Source organism: Myripristis murdjan, chromosome 6 (assembly GCF_902150065.1).
Source record: "Myripristis murdjan chromosome 6, fMyrMur1.1, whole genome shotgun sequence".
Classification (NCBI taxonomy): domain Eukaryota; kingdom Metazoa; phylum Chordata; class Actinopteri; order Holocentriformes; family Holocentridae; genus Myripristis; species Myripristis murdjan.
Genome location: NC_043985.1, coordinates 1,771,290 through 1,785,220, shown reverse-complemented (window position 1 = coordinate 1,785,220; position 13,931 = coordinate 1,771,290).

The window sequence follows — 13,931 nt, the reverse complement described above, 5'->3', positions numbered from 1 at the left end:
ACACACACACAAACACTGGGTCAAAGTATTAGGTTAGTGGTCAGGGCTCTGAGAAAGTTACTTTGCTGCTAAAATTTTCATACAGATAATTTATGAACTGAGGCTAAAAGGTCTATCATCAGCCTACTAGTTTGTATGTGTGTCTTTGTGATGTTCATGTGTATGTGTGTGTGTATGAGTGAGAGAGACAGTAGGGAGTAGAGAGAGAGTCTTACTCTAACAGTGACCTTAACCTAATCAATAATGAAGTTCAGAGACCACATCTGGTGATAAAACATCATGATGTGTGTGTGTGTGCGCGCGTGCGCGCGCGCATGTCTGTGTGTGTGTATCCCTCCAGGGCCTGATCAATTGGGCTTAGAGATCACATGTGGAGACACAAAACACACTCACACACAGGTCTGTAACTGCAGTGTATTATTTTCCTGGTGGGCAGACATCAAGTAGTCCTGGGTCATGACCCGCAGTATTATATGGCTGTCTCCAGCATAACTAAATGGGCTCCCTGGTAACAACTGGGACTTAAGATATCAATACTGAAGCCATAACCTGATGCTGAACACACAAGGTCGCCATTCCTAACTGGAGCACTGTAAAGATTTTCTGTCTACAGTTTGCCCAACCATCTAAATTTGAGATATGTGCATATAATACATACTAGTACAAGTGATGTGCTGTTGGTCAAACTCGTTCTGTTCATACTATGCTGTCCAAGGGCAGTGAACATTATTATTATGACTTATAGGTTTTATAGATATACTGCATTTAGGTATATTTGACTTTTTTTTTTTTCTACCATTAAAGGGTATGCAAAGGACTTTAGTTTTTCTTATGTTGGATAGCTATTTTTTCTGGGCAAAAGATAAGCTGTTATATGGTGATACTATTTTAGGCGGTTCTTTTTAAGGATGCTAGCTAGGGGGAAGTCTACCTCAATGGCAGGAGGCTAACAGTTAACAGTTGGAGCATCCAGCCAGTATCCAGCACTCAGTAACAATGAGAGGAAGATAGCACCACTACTGAACTAGGGGGGAAGGGAAATAATATCACATCTTTCAAAATGGGTGAACTGTCCCTTTAACATTTGTCAGCTTCCAAAGATAGTTAATTGAAGGAGTCAACCCCAGTGCTGACTTCAGTGTGGTCCAGTCTGTTCTTAACACTCAGTGGTGGATCTTGTTGCTGAAACAGGATAGCTGACACACAGAGCTCCCTAACAGATGATGAAGGTCAAGGGCTTAAGGTTCTTCCATCATACCAGCTAACCAGTCCTCTGTGATCCTAACAGAGCATCAGTGTCCCTGCCGTTAGCAGCAGTAGCACCAGATGCTCAGGGTCAATGCCTGAAGATTCCCAGCCTGCTACAGCTGACCCACAGACCCTGCACAGCTGCTGGTAAACCTTATATGTGCAATTAGCCATCTATATTGAAAAGATGGATCCTCACAGTATTTCTGCAGGAGTCAGTAAAGATGAGAAAAGAACAATTTTAATTCAAATGTATTACTGCTCTGTTTTCATGTATTTTGCTGTTGACTTTTCATCAGTTTATCAAATTCCATTGAATGAAATTCAAATATCAATAAAATACACTGCAAAACAAGTTAAACAAGATATTTAGTCTAGCATTAAGTCTTAAAATCATGTTTTTTAACAAGTGAAAAATCTGCCAGTGAAGTGATATGCAGTTACCTTAGGCAGTTACCAGTGGTCACACTATTGTGCCTCATTCACCAACCATTCTTAACAACAAATTTGTTCTTAAAACCCTCAAAAAGATTCTGGCATTCACTGTTGAAGATTGGTTTTTAGGTAAGAACAGAATCTATGCACACTGTAGAGCACTCTTATACACACCTGACTGCTGATATATTTCTGCAAAAAATGAATTCTACAGTTGTATAATATTACAATTCTACAATTCTACAGTTGTATAATATTACAATTCTACAATTCTACAGTTGTATAATATTGTAAGATAGTTATCATTATTTTCATAATTTTACAAAGTATTATCGTCTTTTAAAATAAACACAACACTAACACTAATGCAGCAATTCACATCAGTTATGTTAATTTGGAATCATGCCATGTCTATCTATCTATCTATCTATCTATCTATCTATCTATCTATCTAGCATAGATAGATAGATATATTCTGCAGTGCATTCAGAAATACCTGATACCTATATCTTTAAAAGTAGACTAAAAACCTACCTTTTCACTCTAGCCTTTAACTAGCTCCAATTTCATTCCACAGTGTTTTATTGTTTTATTTACATCTTTTGTTTTATTTCAAAGTTAAAACAGGGTTTCAACCTCGTCTTTAGCACTTTCCTTTTTTCATTCCACCCTGTGTTGTGTTTATTCTTTTTAATGTTTTATTTAATGTGTTTTAATTTTTTTTTTATTGTGAAGCACTTTGAGCTGCAACTCTTGTATGAAAGGTGCTATACAAATAAAGTTTTATTATTGTTATTATTGTTCAGCCCCCCCCCCTCACTTTTTTTTCACTTTTGTTATGTTGCAGCCTGATGCTACTATTAATTTTTGCTCTCATTCATCTACACCCAGTACCCTATAATGACAAAGTGAAAACAGAATTTTAGAAACTTTTGCAAATTTATTAAAAAGGAAAAACTTAAATATCACATTGACATAAATATTCAGACCCTTTGCAACAACACTTGAAATTTAGCTCAGGTGCCTCCCATTTCTCTGTCAAGATGTTTGTACACCTTGATTAGAATCCACCCGTGGTAACTGAAATTGATTGGACATGAATTGGAAAGGCCCACGCCTCTCTATAGAAGGCCTCCAAGCTGTCAATGCATATCAGAGCAAAAACCAAGCCATGAGGAACTGCCTGCAGAGCTCAGAGACAGGAGTGTTGCAAGGCATAAATCTGAGATCCTGTGTGGAGATGGGACAAAGTTCCAGAAGGACAACCATCACTGCAGCCCTCCACCGATTTTTGCTTTATGGCAGAGTGGCTAGACGGAAGCCTCTCCTCAGTGCAAAACACATGAAAGCCTGCTTGGAGTTTGCAAAAAAGTACCTTAAGGACTCTCAGACTGAGAAACAAGATTCTCTGGTCTGATGAAACCAAGATTTAACTGCTAGGCCTCAGTTCCAAATGTTATGTTTGGAGGAAACCAGTCAACACTCATCACCTGCCCAACACTATCCCAGCAGTGAAGCATGGTGGTGGCAGCCACGGAGTGGTAGGCCACGTAAAATCACAGAGCGGAGTCAACTTTCTGCAGAGTCAACAGCTACAGACCTCCAAACCTCATGTGATCTTCAGATTAGCTCAAGAACAGTGTGTAGAGAGCTTCATGGAATGGGTTTCCATGGCCGAGCAGCTGCATCCAAGCCTTACATCACCAAGTGCAATGCAATCATGCTTCTCTGTCTGGCCATCTGATGGATGAGTCTGGGTTTGGCGGTTGCCTGGAGAATGATACTTGTCTGACTGCATTGTGCGAAGTGTAAAGTTTGGTGGAGGGGGGATTATGGTGTGGGGTTGTTTTTCGGACGTTGGGCTCGGCCCCTTTGTTCCAGTGAAAGGAACTCTTAATGCTTCAGCTCACCAAGACATTTTGGACAATTTCATGCTCCCAACTTTGAGGGAACAGTTTGGAGCGGGCCCCTTCCTGTTCCAACATGACTGCGCACCAGTGCACAAAGCAAGGTCCATAAAGACATGGATGAGTGAGTTTGGTGTGGAAGAACTTGACTGGCCTGCACAGAGTCCTGACCTCAACCCAACAGAACACCTTTGGGATGAATTAGAGCAGAGACTGTGAGCCAGGCCTTCTCGTCCAACATCAGTTTCTGATCTCACAAATGCACTTCTGGAAGAATGGTCAGAAATTCCCATAAACACACTCCTAAACCTTGTGGAAAGCCTTCCTAGAAGAGTTGAAGCTGTTATAGCTGCAAAGGGTGGGCCGACATATTAAATCCTATGATTTAAGAATGGGATGTCACTCACGTTCATATGTGTGTGAAGGCAGACGAGCGAATACTTTTGGCAATATAGTGTGTGTGTGTGTGTGTGTGTGTGTGTATATACATACATATATATATATATATATATACACTACTCACAAAAAGTTAGGGATAGTTGGCTTACGGGTGGTGATTTCCTCATCTCAAACAATTTCTTGAAAAAAAATCCAACAACAGTGGTGGATATACCACAACAAAAAATGTCAATGTCTCAATAACTTGTCATGTGCCCTTGAGCATCAATAACAGCTTGACAACGACGTCTCATGCTGTTCACAAGTCGACTTATTGTCTGCTGAGGCATGGCATCCCACTCTTCTTGAAGGGTGGCCCTCAGGACATTGAGGTTCTGGGGTACAGAGCTCCGAGCCTCTACACGGCGACTCAGCTGATCCCATAGGTTTTCTATGGGATTCAGGTCTGGAGAAAGTGCAGGCCACTCCATTTGAGGTACCCCAGTCTCCAGCAGCCGTTCCCTAATGATGCGACCTCGATGAGCTGGAACATTGTCGTCCATGAAGATGAAATTAGGCCTGTGTTGTTCATGCAGGGGCACAATGACTGGATTAATGATGTTATTCAGGTAGTATGGGCTTGTCACTGTACCATTCACAAAGTGTAGGGCAGTTCTGTACTGACTAGACACACCTGCCCACACAGTAACACCACCACCACCAAAGGCTCGTCTGGTGACAACAGTGGCTGATGCATAGGGCTCTCCTTGACGTCTCCAACATCGTTGGCGGCCATCATTTCTGCTCAACATGAATCGTCTTTCATCAGAGAACAGCACTGAGGCCCACTGGTCCCTCGTCCAGCGTAAATGCTCCCTGGCCCATGCAAGACGATGACACCTGTGCCTGGTGGTGTGGTCAGGTACCCTTGCAGGTCGTCTAGCACGCAGACCATGCTGATGTAAACAGTTTCGAATGGTCTGACGTGACACTTGGGTGCCTCTCACCTCCCTTAAATGTGCCTGGAGTTGAGTGGCATTCATCATCCGGTTCCGCAGGGCACTGTTCACAATGAAGCGGTCATCAGTGTGGGATGTGGCCAAAGGACGTCCACTTCTATGCCTTTCTGTGACTCTTCCAGTCTCTCTGTATCTCTGTTGCAACCTGCTGATGACACTCTGTGACACTCTAAGCTCAGTGGCCACTTCCATCTGAGAACATCCTGTTTGAAGCCTCGCAATGGCGAGGTGCTGCTGATCAATTGTTAGGTGTCGTCTTGGTCTCATGATGTCAAAATGTGAACAGCATGATGAGGAGGACTGTTTAAATACCAATTCTAATTGAACCAGGAAATTTATTGGTCGATTCATGGATCAAACACCTGTTGTGAATTTTGCCGTTAAGCTCCTTGTTAGAGAACAGCAACTTGTGCAAAAAGTACTGAAACATTGAACAGTTGGACATGTGCATTCAAAAGTTTACAGAAGGTCACATTAAGTTCACCTGTAAAGGTTATAATGCATTTTAGGTTCATCCTGAAATTTCACCCGAAAGCCAAATATCCCTAACTTTTTGTGAGTAGTGTATATATATATGTGTGTGTGTGTGTGTGTGTGTGTATATTGCATAATTGCAATTTATGTTGCAATATACAGTACAGGCCAAAAGTTTGGACACACCTTCTCATTCAATGTGTTTTCTTTATTTTCATGACTATTTATGACTAGCCATGCTGGTTCAGTGTGCCTTCAATTTTGAATAAATCCCCAACAGTGTCACAAGCAAAACCCCCACACCATCTCACCTCCTCCTCCATGCTTCACAGTGGGAACCAGGCATGTGGAATCCATCCGTTCACCTTTTCTGCGTCTCACAAAGACACGGCGGTTGGAACCAAAGATCTCAAATTTGGACTCATCAGACCAAAGCACAGATTTCCACTGGTCTAATGTCCATTCCTTGTGTTTCTTGGCCCAAACAAATCTCTTCTGCTTGTTGCCTCTCCTTAGCAGTGGTTTCCTAGCAGCTATTTGACCATGAAGGCCTGATTGGCGCAGTCTCCTCTTAACAGTTGTTCTAGAGATGGGTCTGCTGCTAGAACTCTGTGTGGCATTTATCTGCTCTCTGATCTGAGCTGCTGTTAACTTGTGATTTCTGAGGCTGGTGACTCGGATGAACTTGTCCTCAGAAGCAGAGGTGACTCTTGGTCTTCCTTTCCTGGGTCGGTCCTCATGTGTGCCAGTTTCGTTGTAGCGCTTGATGGTTTTTGCGACTCCACTTGGGGACACATTTAAAGTTTTTGCAATTTTCCGGACTGACTGACCTTCATTTCTTAAAGTAATGATGGCCACTCGTTTTTCTTTAGTTAGCTGATTGGTTCTTGCCATAATATGAATTTTAACAGTTGTCCAATAGGGCTGTCGGCTGTGTAGTAACCTGACCATTGATAAAGCAAGAAATTCCACTAATTAACCCTGATAAGGCACACCTGTGAAGTGAAAACCATTTCAGGTGACTACCTCTTGAAGCTCATTGAGAGAATGCCAAGAGTGTGCAAAGCAGTAATCAGAGCAAAGGGTGGCTATTTTGAAGAAACTAGAATATAAAACATGTTTTCAGTTATTTCACCTTTTTTTGTTAAGTACACTCTTAGAAGGGATGTGTTAAAAAATGACACAAAAAATGTGTTGTTTCATGTTTAACACAGTTTGTGTGAATTTCAACACAAGATGTGTACAAAAATGCACAGAAAGCTTAACACATTTAATGTGTTGGACAGTTTAACACAATGTGTGTGTTACTTTGAGTGGCGGCAAGCAGAATAACACAGTGGGTGTGTTACTTTAAGTGGTGGGAAGGGGGCGTGCATTGTTCCCAGCCTCTGACAGAAAGACGGAGGAGAGATGGAGTCTGCCTCGCCTGCGTTGCTGTCGGTGCTTTCGGACAATTTGGTAAGTATCCATGGCCAGCTTATTTTAATATATCTCGTCGAACTGTTTGTCATTCAGTTAAACCAGCAGCTAAATCATATCACTACGAAAATCCGAGATAAGCCTCAAGTTTTGTTCAGCAGGGCTGCCTTACGGTAAGCTAGCTTAACAGTAAGCTAGCTTATTGTTAAACCAAACTTCAGTTGTGATTTGAAAATTTTTTCTACCGTGTTTTTACCGACATTAGACCAAATAAAATGCAGTAAGACATTATAGCAGAACAGTCGCTCATTACCATGAAAGTCCGCGCGAAACGTATTTTACCCGAACAGTTAACTAGGTTAGAAGTCAATGCCACAGCATTTCAGTTAACATTAACACCGCCATTTTGCTGTGGGGGACTGTTGGCGGAGATGGGGACTTTAGTCATTGTGTCTTGGACTCGAGTCGACTCAAGTTGCTATTTTGATTATTTGTGACTTGACGTCACAAATGATCGTTTTTTTTCCCCGCGGGCTTTTTAATGCATTTTTTTTTTTTTTTTTTATGAAAGGACAGATGGAGAGAAAAGGGGGGACTGACACGCAGCAAAGGGGCCGCAAAGTGGAATTGAACCCGTGGTCGATGCATGCAGCAGGTGTGCTCTACAAAGTGAGATATATGATGCTTTAGTACATTAATTTTATTGTTATAATATTTATGATATATATGACTTGCAAGTAACGTCATTTTGGGTTTCTGCCAGTTGCCCTTTGCTGCGTACCTCCCCTGTTTCTCTCCATCTGTCCTTAAAAAAAAAATGCATTAAAAAGCCTGCAGGGAAGATCCGGCAGACCTGACCGGATGGGCGCGGTACCGACTTGATGCCGGCTGGTGGCTTTTTTATTCAAACTAATAGTAAACTAATAGTAGATTCAGTTGACTTTATTCTACTCTACCTACGTATCATGACCTGGATGACTGAGAATCTTAGACATTTTACTTATAAAGTTTTATTGTGAACATGTCAGCATATCTGGTAAATTGATTGTTCAAAATGTTTTTTTGTTCTTCTCTGTGTAAGCTCGACTCAGAGTTTGGCAAGCTCACAAATGGAAAGACTGAGCACTTTTTGCGACGATGGGAGGCCAACGTCATCCCCAAACTTAAATCAGTGGCTGCCTTGGAAACAAGCGTGTCCTCTCTGTTGATGGGTATTGAAGAGATGACTGAAGGTATTTACTCTCCTCTCCTGTCTCCTTTCCCTTCTCTCTTCTCTCCTTAGGAGAGGACTCCTTGTCTCAACTCCTATCCTCTCCTCTCCTCTCCCCCTATAGTGGGATGATTATGAAGCCATGAGTGTGCCAATAGAAAGTAAAACAATAGATAAATAAATAAATAAAAATAATCAATTTAAGAAGTTTCCTTACTCTGTCTTCACATGATTAATAAGTGAATACCACAAAGATATCAAATTATTTGAATGTTTTGCTTTGTCTGAGGAATTATTTTTTACATAGAAGCCAAATGTTGTGACCATAGTCTCTACATTTCAGTTTTCAACCATCCACCCGAGGGGGTATACAACAATTTTTAATGTGACATTAAGAGTAGAGACAGTAAAAGTAATTCACTGGTGTACTATAATGTATTGCATGACGCATTTATAATTTTTTGTCTTCTTTGTCACTGTCAGATGAGACTTGTTACACTGCCCTTGTGTTGCTAACACACCTGCTTCCCCCGGTTGGTGCCAGTCGTTGCAGTCTTAGATCTGCAATAACGCACTTGATTGATTTTGCACCGGTAAGTTTTCAGTCAAGTTAAGATTCTTTTTAGTTAATGGAACCATTTGTTAGTACGCCACTGATCACTAATGTCAAATGTGTCTCTTTTCTGTCTAAGCCTGGAACGAGTATTGCATCGCTTTGCAAGGATCCTGCAGCGTCATCCACAAATCACCAACCCCAGCTCATGTGTATTGGTGATTTGAAGAGTCCAACCAGGCAGTATATCATTGTTGCCAAGAATGACAACATAACCATTCCTCTGGATGATGGACTGACGTGCGCCGTGGACAAACTGTACTGGGTGTGTAATTTGGCCTACCCACCACTGCTCATCCCTGTCTTCACCTTCTTTGAGTATGTTTACGACATGCCTTTCTCCACACAGAGAAGAACCAAAGTACTGGAACTGATTTCACAGCTTAAAGCTTGTAAGTAAAGCAACATGTTCACCTGTCCAAAATGTGGAGAGTCTCAGTTCACTTTTTATTGTGACAAGCTATGACACCAGAGACATGTATGTAAACCCAACATACAAAATTGTATAGTTATAGAGCTGAGAAAGAATGTTTAAAGTAACATTGTTAACACTGTGCTGTTAATAGCCTTTAGAATATAAGTTTTACCAACGCACGCAGAAAGTAAGCTGCCTGTCAATGACACTGGCAAAAGTGATTCTGATTACATGTTATAACTTACATGTTTCATGTTTGAAGTCAACAAATGATTTGCCAGCATAGTTTGCATTTAACATTCTTGGAGTTGTCATTACCTTTTCAAAACTATCCCACACTTTGGGTTATCTGCCCACCATAGTTGGACCAGCTGTGTAAATGCCCATGTCTGACTCCGTCTGACTGAGTGACTGTTATCAATTCCTGTCTGTCTTTTCAAATGAAAAGCCCAATAGTGTTTCATACACAGTCTGGCCATGTAGGTTTTGACCTAGTCTTGTTAACAATACAGCATAGGTCACAAATGGAGTTGGATTTTTTTTTTATTCCTGCAACTAACCGACCAATGAAAACTAAGACTCTTCTCAATGACTCATTAATGTTTGGTCAACTATTGGTTGGCAAATTGATTGGTAAAATTGGTAGCAGAAATGCTCAATGTTTGTTTGTCCATCTGTATATAAATTAAATGTGTTCTGTTTTAAAGGGGCAGCTCACCCCAAAATAGAAAAATGTTATGTATGTTGTATTAAAAAATACAAACTACAAATTTACTTGTTTGTCTTGTTTCTATAAGTGGAAATTTCTTATACAACATTTTTTTTAATATGGTAATTGCACATCAATCCATTTAAACACCTTTTTTGTGTCAAAATAACACATTTTTGTGTAGACCAATTTGACACAATAGTTGTGTTAAAAGAATGGACACATTAGTTGTGTCAAATTTGACACAACATGTGTTGTCCCTGAGCTGATGCAGCACATGTGTTAAATTTTAACACATTATGTGTTGTTTTTAACACATCTGTTCTAAGAATGTACATAACTCCACGTGTTCATTCATAGTTTTGATTCCTTCAGTTAGAATCTACAATGTAAATAGTCATGAAAATAAAGAAAACGCATTGAATGAGAAGGTGTGTCCAAACTTTTGGCCTGTACTGTATATTGGATACACTGGTAACTGCATATGAAGCTCTATATTCAATGCTGTGAAAATGTCACTTTAAAAACCCTAAAAACGTTTTTCATGTTCCTTTTTGAAATGCTTCATAACTGTTTGAGTTGTGTACTACATATTTCCTAAAGCATCACTTTGTATTAACATTATTAGCATAGTTTATGCTGGAAAAAAGACAAATTTGTGTTGAATCAAACTAGGCATTTGAATGTGTTGAAAATGACACGTGTCTATAATAGTATCTCTGCCCTGGAGCATTTTCTATGCTTTCTATTGCGATATATTTGATATGTATAAAAACCCCTATCTCCCATGGGTTCCTTAAAGTGTTAGAAAATCTTATCATCTTATCTAAGGTGCATTATATAGACTGTGACCATTACTGAACATTACTGGCAATAAGTAGGAACTGCACAATTTTTGTTCCAAAATTGTTTTGGTTCTTTTTTGTTGTCATCTGCTAACCAAATAATTGTTGAGTCACTAGTACTGATCAACAACACTGTCAACCCTACACCTTGGACAGAATATCAAGCTGAATAGTTTCCTGGGCGTGATATGAGTCCATATGGTGAGGAAATATCCTAAGTAGTTGCTGCTGTATTTCCATCTCTCCATTCACCTCCATAGTCTGGCAAGACAGGTCCCCAAATACAGTGGACAGTGCCTATGTGAAAAACAAAGTCCCACTTCCATTTTTTGAAGAAATTAAACATGCCTTTCTATTTTCCTATTTGAATTGGAAAACATCTGGTAAAATCTTTAAGAAACTTATACAGCTGTTGTGGAAGTGAACCAGGAGAGACAGAAATACATTATTTGTGATTAACCACCCAGGGGAGCATGAAGCAACTAATTAGGATATTTCACCACCACGTGGACTCATATCATATCTAGGTAATTATACAACCCACCACTCTAATGAAGTCCAATGTTTGTGCAATGGGGCAGTAAATATATGACTTTAGCCTTTTCAAAAGTGTAGGGTGTCCATGTCCATAGTGGAGGATAGCAAGAGCATAGCAGATGTTCCTAGCTGCCTGTCTATCCAGATGGAGACATCAGATCCCCTGAGAAACAAGACTATGAGCTCCTGCGAATTTTCCGCTCATCTAGGGAGAGTTACATGTAATGGGAATTCTGTAGGGGATAGCGGGTTATGACAAGCCAGTGGGTGAAATGAGCCACCCCCTGTATAGGTAACCATAAAGAAAAATTAATTCATGTGACCACAAATTACAGAAGTGTTGTTTACATTATGGAATGCATCTTGGACTCAAGTACATGGATAGAGTGGTAAGCAAACCAGAGAAGAAAAAAAGATTTTGTTACTAAAGTTATCAGACTTGTATCTTAATTAAAATAGATAACTTTTGAGCATTATTACATGTTTAAGTGTAAGCTACAAAACAATGTCACAAACTTAAACATAATTGTGCATCTGAGCCACCAAGTGGAACAGTTTTTTTTTTTTTTTTTTTTTTTTTTAAATCAAAAGGGAGGGTGTGGGGTAAAATGTGCAAGTGATGTTGGGACAAGTTTAGCCAATGAGCACGTTTACATGCACACCTTATTCCTGTATTAACTGGAATACTCGCAATATTCTGGTTGCGCACGTGTCATGTAAACACGCACCGAACCCGATTAAGGTCATATTCCGGTTGGAGAGAATTCCAAATAAGACCCCTGGCATATTCCTGTTCCAACCAGAATATTGGGGCTTGTAAACACCTTAAGGGGCTTTCACATAGCGGGCGCTCAGCGCCGACCTTGGCGGCGTAGCCATTCATTGTGTATGTGGTCGCTGGGCGCCACGGCGCTCTGCTCTGCGCCGAGGAGGGCGCAGCGCAGAGCAGAGCGCTGCCGCTGGACAGCGCGGTACCGCGGGTCAGGGCGCTGCGCCCAAGTTGGAAAATTTCAACTTGGGCGCTGCGCCCTGTGACGTCACCTCGGCGCACCCAATAGGAGAGAATAGTGGAATCGTGGCTGTCTCTCTGCGTCCAGAGCTGTGGGACAATAGACTGCAGGCATACCGTGATATTGTCAAAAAAAAAGCCTAGGCATGGAGAGAAATATCCCACAGTTTAGGAGTACCAGGTGTGTTTAAAAATTGTCAGTGATATGATGTTTTTCCTTTCCACAATAGCCGATTTTTTTTTCTTTTTTCTGCAATTAAACACCAATACTGTTGTAAACTGAAGCAAATTATTTTCTAAACGGACAGGAGGTGTATGTATTTAGAAATCTAGATGATTGACATCATGCGATATGCACTACTCTTGAAAAGACAATGCAGTATAGTCATATATTTATTATAAAATCCCATGTGAAGTCACACACACAACAGGTAACTGTTCTTGCTGCTGCTCGTCTCCTCCTCCACCTCGTCCTCCTCAGAAGAACTGCTGCCAGAGCTGATCTTTGACTTGGTGACAGGTACATGGTGTATCCGAAGCTGCTGTGCTGTCCGCCAGAAAAAATTGTGTCGGAACGGAAAACTACTTCTCAGCGTCTGTATCGGTCGCATAGCAACCATCGCCAAATACGTGCACAACGCGCATGCGTGCGCCCTACTCAGCGCCGTGCTCAGCGCCCACTCTGCGCCAGTCTGCGCGGCACCCAGCGCTGTACCCAGCGCTGCGCGCCGCCCAAACCGCGTCCTATGTGAAAGCCCCTTTAGTCGGAAAATGCCCCGAACTGGAATATTCAGTCACGACTGCGCAAGGAATTCTGGGGCGTCTTTGTTGCTATGGCTACTACAAGCGGGAAGAACAAGTTAGTAAACAGCATTGGACACCATTGAGAGCAGCAGCAAGACCCCACATTTTTGGAGTGAGGAGGAGACTGCAGACCTGAGGCTGATGAAAGACCTTAACATCATGGAGGACATCGACGGGAGAAAACACCGCAACAGCGACATTTTTAAAAAAGTTTCCGAGAAGCTGAAAGAGGCCAGGTTTGCGCGAACAGCAGACCAAGCGAGGCACCGGTGGAAAACATTGAAGGCGGCCTATCCGAAGGCAAAGAAGCAGAACAGGACCAGCGGGTCCAACCCATCGAACTTTGTGTTTTCTCTGACATGGATGAAATTCTGGGCCGGAGGCCGCTGGTGCTAGCAGAAGCCTCAACCGGTGTCGACATCTGCTTCACGCCCCCTGAGGACGACGACACCGGTGAGCTTTGCATACTGTTTAGTTGAAAAGCAAGTCACATACCAGTCTCTAAATAAAATGGTCTTTTATGCATGTAAAGGGTCATGAGAGATCGTCCTTGCTGATTAGTTGTTTTACCGATACACAACAATGGAACTGCAAGGCTAGCTTGCGGCTAATGCCTTTGTGTTTGCTAAACTTGTTGTAGTGGTCCAGCCTGGACGTACTTAGCTGTAGCAGGAAAACAAGCTTTCCGCAAAGTCTTACACGTGCTTTTCTTCCTTACTTCTTAGAAACTGATGTTGAACAAACGCAGCTGCCGACTCCCCCGGCCGAAGGGGAAACAAGCGGCTGCAGCACCCCGGAGTACAGCCGGCAACATCCCTGTGGTAAGTTTTTCAACATACAACGTAATTAAAGTATAGCTAACGCTAGCTGTGTTAAATGTCGGACTGTGTATATTTGTATGCTGTCCAC